At 38.1% G+C, this 6,000-nt stretch overlaps 1 long non-coding RNA gene across 1 annotated transcript; it reads right to left on the bottom strand.

Annotated features, from left to right (window-relative positions):
* Positions 1–929: 929 nt before the first annotated feature.
* LOC129711848 (uncharacterized) lies at positions 930–3,026 on the bottom strand. Its single transcript, XR_008725933.1, has 2 exons — positions 2,253–3,026; positions 930–2,143 (listed from the first exon to the last, which is right to left on the bottom strand). It is a non-coding gene; the product is annotated as an uncharacterized LOC129711848 (long non-coding RNA).
* Between the last annotated feature and the right edge of the window lie 2,974 nt (positions 3,027–6,000).

Raw genomic sequence — 6,000 nt, 5'->3', positions numbered from 1 at the left:
CTATGTATGAATTGTTGAAATCATAATGAATCACGTCGCTTAATGGAAGGACGTTGAATATTCTATTCTGTGTACGTTGCACAGTGTTTTCATAACAAAAAATAATAATAATCAAGCTTCTCCATGGTTGATCTAAAATCACATTGGCCACATTTGCTTCACCATCAGTGTGGTAATATCAGATTAAGGTAACGTGTAAAGCAGGTTGTATCGGAGGATTATTTACTAGCAGATCGTCATTGTGTGAGAATATTGAAGAAATTATCGAAATAAATTAATAGGCGACGGAACCTGAACCAATACCTCCATTGTTTAAGGGATATGTGCGCGATGGAAAGGCAGGAAAAGATTCGTTATGTTATGCTGGAGGTGAAATGTTATAAAAAAATCCACCAGTGAGCCCTGATCAGAAAAGGTCAGGGTGCTGCGATTTGATTTATGTTTTTGGTGTGTTGAGACAGCCATGCCAATGCAAACTGCTTTAACGAATGCTTTACTTCTTTTTTATATATGACAAATCACATTGGCAATTATTGATAGCTAGATCAGTATCCTATAGTAATTCTACCAATCGTACAAAATTAAGCCAAATGTGGGGTGGGTGGGTGTGGGGGTTGTGTGGGTTAAGAGGGGGAGGTGTGTATTGTTGTGGAAAATGTATAATTGTCAATGAGTAAAGTTTGTTTTCGGGGTCTATTGAATCCTGGGTGATTATTTAATAAATAATAGACATATTGAAGACTAACTTAACTTTGCAAATAGTAATGTCACATATTGTACCATGTGCGTACAATAGTTATTGCCGCAGGTAGTATTTTTTCTCCCTTTTCTGAGGTCTGAAAGCATGATTTTGTTTGTCCATTCGTGTGTTGCAAGTGCCGTTTTTTTTTCAACCCTCTCACCCCAATATTAAATGTAAACACGGACAATTATTTTTCGTAAAGGTTTAAAAGTTTTAATTACAGTTCGGTTACAGTCCCTTTCTTACATACAATCCAATCTTGAAACAATTGGTCAAAGCTTAAATGCTACAGCTTAACAGCGTTTTACAGGGTTAATTGGAAGTTTGGTGCAGATGAATTTGGGAAAGGCAGAAATACATAAAATAAGTTATTAGCAATAACGGACGGTAGGTCTACAACAGTTCTTTACGATAAGTCGTGAACCTAAAAAAAAACGTTCAATATTCAACGAAGATACTGACATTTTTTACGCTATTTTCCCATTGATTGGAATATTGTAACTTCATATAATCGATTCAAGATCTTAGCTTGGTTTCTGTCCGTTAATAATTCACATAGAATCAGTCGATGTTCTTAATCGAGGATTTTAGCTCCCCGGCGCCTTTCTTTTTTTTCCGCGGGGAAATTAATGGTTTCTCGATTTCGTTGCAGACTTTGTCCTAAATAACATTTCCACAAGCAAATCCGAGACTGTACAAACTTTCGGTGAGTTTTCTAAACTTTTGCAATATGTAAAATTATATATGGTCGTTAAGAATTTGAAATGTTCTCACTGCAAGGTGTCATTTTTATTAGTTCCTGTCCAAGCGGTTGGTAAATACTGAGCTAATTAAAGAACCGCAATAGGCAGTTACAATTTAAATCACGTGTGCTTTAGATTATCTGAAAATAAACCCCAGAAACATATCAGTTATAGGGGAAGTTAGATTCAACCTATACTATAGGTCGTAAACTGGATGCTCCATCATAATAGTTAGCATCATCCAAGCGTTAGAACAGCGACAAAAATGTAACATTTTCGTTTATATCTTAGAATTTCAAGCAAGGTACATTCAAATGGAAGTTGTGATGATATCTGCTCTTTTGTTGTAAAAAAACATCCATTGCTTATATCAATTCAAATCAACGTTACGTCCATTCTCCTCTCTCCGTTTACGTTCCCTTTTAAAATCGTAGCAATTGACTGAAATCGTTAATGAAAGAGATGAAACATTTCTTATCCAATATTTTAGTTCTCTACATCCAACGACAATGTTTCACAAGGCACACTGACATAAGCGGGGCCTTCAATTTCTATCCAGTTGATCCTGAATTGAAATTCGTGGAGCCAGACTCAGAGATAGAAAGTTTAAGAAAATATCCAGCATCCGTTGGCGTTACCATTTCCCACCATCGTAGATCTCATGAGAAAAGAAAAGTTGGAGTCAGCACATTAAGATAAGTGGAAGGAAAGGCTGATCATTGACAATAAAGTACTTCACTACAGAAAAAAAACATCGAGCGGCTTACTTGTAAAGTTGCAAACGAGTGAATTTTTGGCCCTATCTTCCCTCCTACGCTGCTTGGCTTCCCCTTTCATGTAGTTGCTTCGCAATAAGCGATAGGGGCAAGTGTTTTCTCTTTAGTGCTCTGTTTACAGCCTTAGTGCATGAAGTCATAAATCTTACGTAGCCATAAACGACAGAAGCATTGGTATGCATAAGGGGTGACTATAGCTCATATACTCTTTCATTGCTCGCCTTCTCCCCTTCGTTTTGTTTTCTTCCGGAGTGTAACTTTTCACTCCTACAGCTGAAAGACTTTAACTTTAGCATTTTTAATACCTTTAGTTTCTGGGATACTAAAAAAAATGAATTTGCTTCCGAACCAACCGAACCTGTTTGAAAGCGGCTGCACTTTCACCCTTGCGCCGTATTTCCCCCTAACTATTCTCATGCTGTACTTCAAACAAAGGCCTTCCTTCGCAACAAAGAGTTAATAAAAGTTAAGCCAGTACTTTTAATGCGGAGGGTTAAGTGCCCATATAAAGAATGCAAAGCTCTGTTATGATTTGAGTAATTATTAAAAAGTGTGTTGATTTACATGGGGAAAACTGGTTTCAAGTTTGATTGCCTAGATTCAATGATTGCCAAACCCAGGCGCTTGTGTTCTCCGTGTTGGTTAATTTGCATAATTTTTCACTTGTGACGCTATGTTTCGGGGGAGTTTACCCAGCCTGTCTGTTCAGTACTGCCAGACAGCAAACTTAAAATCCGCGCTTTTAGCATTCAATATTCATAAGAAACATACCCCATTTCTTTGGTATTAGATAAGAGCAGCCACGGAAGCTGATAGTAGTCTATCTCCCTGACCAGGGCGCGCCACCATAATCACAAGAGTGACCATCCAAAAGCTAGAGTCTTCTCTCCAGTTATTTTTTTTTTGCAGCTCTACCATTTTCCTTTCCCCATTTGTCGTTGTCGCCAACGAGTGAATTTTAGCGCATAAAGTAATTGTTTGCCTCCATTCCAATTAATTCCGAAGTTTTGAAACTCCTGCTTATCGATTTCCCCGGTGAATCTGAAAATATTGTGCCGTGGTCTGCGTCTATCGTCAGAGACTAAGGTAAGCTGGACACAAATAGGCTATCACTCGTGAATGGCGGAGTTTATGTCCCAGTGATTTATGACCATATGACTTAAATCTCGGTTCAAGAAAAGTTCACATGCTATAGTTTCCTTTCATATCGTGACTGATACCCGTAGGCTCCCAATTCGTCTTTTATTTCAATGTTCTGCTTCTCCTTCGTCCTTGATCCGTTTCTTTGAGCTATTTCCCTCGCATTTTCGAAGTTTTATGAATTTATTATTGCATGCAACGCCGCCTAAGGCATACAACCACACATTTACCAAGACACTCATGCTGTTGTTCTTGATAGAATCTTAGTTCCAGTGCTTTTCTTCCCACTTTTTTCTACCCTTCTAACCTTAGGGATATATAGAACGACCAAAGTTTTTATGGTGGCATTTTTCATGACAATTTGTCTAGCTTGATGTTATTTCTATCTTTAATTAGCCACGGACTCTAGTAATTTAACAATTGAACAGATTTCCAACTTGGTGGAATGTTTGCGGAGAACATACTGTGTGTTACTTCAATAGACAATAGACAAATGGCAATTTGTATAAGAAGGAACTGTAGATGCTGGTTTAAACTGAAGACACACACAGAATGTTGGAATATACATGCGCGTACGTAAATATGCAGCAATAACTGTGCAAATGTCGGTTCCCTGATACAAACTGTCGCTACACTCAAACATATAAACAAAACGAGAATGAATAACAATCCAGATTAAGGTTGATGCTTTAAAAATGTGAAATGGAAGAATAATAGTTTTGCAAAATATTGGAGTGTTATTGAGTATAATCAGGTAGAATTAAATCTACAGCGTTTATCCAGGTGAGTAAAGTTGTGTTCAAGAAAAATGGCGGACGTGGGCCAAGATACCAAAATATCTTTTTTTTTGTTTTTTGAGCAACGATTTTATGAAGGAATTAATAAATCACAGCATTTCCTAGCTAGTTTATTACTGCATGCTTATGAATACGTTTTGATAACACAGAATAAGCTGTTATTAATGTAAATTAGTGGCAACGTCTTAAATTAATACCCAATAATACAATACTTTTGGTGATAACTAGGTCCTAAAGCACATATATGCCACGGCCTGGAGTTTAGGCTCAACTGGCGTGAGCCTGCAGCGCCGTAATGCTCCTGTTATGATTTCAATATTCCAAGTGTTTTGTTGTAATTAAACGCTGCTGAAATCATTGGCAGAGAATTCGTTCGGAAGACAGAAGGTTAAACATATCTTTGAAAAACTAAATTTGGTGCTTAAAGCGTCCATTTTCAGAAACACACACAAAGGTGTCATTTAAAACCTGCACTTAGAGCAATTGTGTCCTCGCATGCTGACATCAGCAGTTTCGTTTTCATTTGTAGATGTACAGAATAACAGCGGCCTTGAAGACCATGGTCAAGTCATATTCACTGGAATGCTGCTAAATGTGTTGTATGGCCATATGGGATGTGCAAGAATATAACATGGGCATGCAGTTCATTAGTATTTTGCCCACCAATTACTTTATGCAAAGCACAGAGAAAACAATTTGAAATGAACGCTTTGAAACTGTACGGTGCATCTCGCTTTACTAGGAGTCTGAGTAATTTCATAGTGGTCTCAGCTTGGCCTGCTGGATATCTCTATCATTTACTGTTTTTATTTCAGATTTTCATCATCTGCAGTTGTTTGCATTTCATATAGATCCGCTTTGTATGAGAGTGGTTGGTGCAAAGAAAGCTCTGGAAAACAATGGAGGTTGCTGGGTTAGGCTAACTTCTTGCTGAAAATAATACTCAAACGTAAACAGGAATCCTTTGATACCCTAACTACCGAAAGACCGCACTGGTGCTCATTATCCGAATATTATTTCCACATTAAATGGTTATCTCGAGGTCATGGCAAACTTTGTGCATCCACTGCGAAAATAATTGTACACTTTCAACATTCCACGCGACAGATTATAATTATTATTTAACTAAGGGGATTGCTGCATTTTGTGGGGAATAATAATTAACTGAGGTTTGAAGTGGATTGTTTACTGCAGCTTCCTCGTGATGCAGGCGCTTTCTGTAGGCTGGGTTTCCAACTCTTCCCCCGGCCTAGTGACCCCCATACATCAAATTACGAGCAGTTTCAGAGACAGAGCCTATTATCGTTTGGTTGGAAGAAAAGTTCACACCGTGGTCATGACGAAGAACGCCAGTTTTTCAGGTTCCTGGCGCTTTCCGATCCATCATGCGTTTAGCAGGTAGAATTCAAACAGTAAAAGGAAGGCTTGAAAATTTCCGCCCGACCAAATGGTGACCCGTTAAAAGTGGAACCAACAAAAAGCAAGGCATTTCTACTAGCCAGTCTGGGGAAGTTCGAGGAGTCAAAACAAACACGAGTTAAATTATTTAGAAAACAATGCACTCGATGCGGGGCACATACTAAAATTCTTGTCCAAAGCTTTGGGCATTAGAATGTCAAAAACAGCGTTTACTCTCCAGAGCTGCAAAAAATACGATTAATTTCCATGTGATAGGTATGTTCAAATCTGGCCAACACTAAACTACACTCTGCGACGAAGTCTGTCAATAGTTTTCAATGGCGTTCTGAATACTATATTCGCGCACGTTGTCGGCAATTAACTTGATTATCAATTTAATTCTA

Source organism: Leucoraja erinacea, chromosome 2 (assembly GCF_028641065.1).
Source record: "Leucoraja erinacea ecotype New England chromosome 2, Leri_hhj_1, whole genome shotgun sequence".
Classification (NCBI taxonomy): domain Eukaryota; kingdom Metazoa; phylum Chordata; class Chondrichthyes; order Rajiformes; family Rajidae; genus Leucoraja; species Leucoraja erinaceus.
Note: the sequence above shows the minus strand (reverse complement) of the source record. Positions and strands in the feature narration are given on the sequence as shown.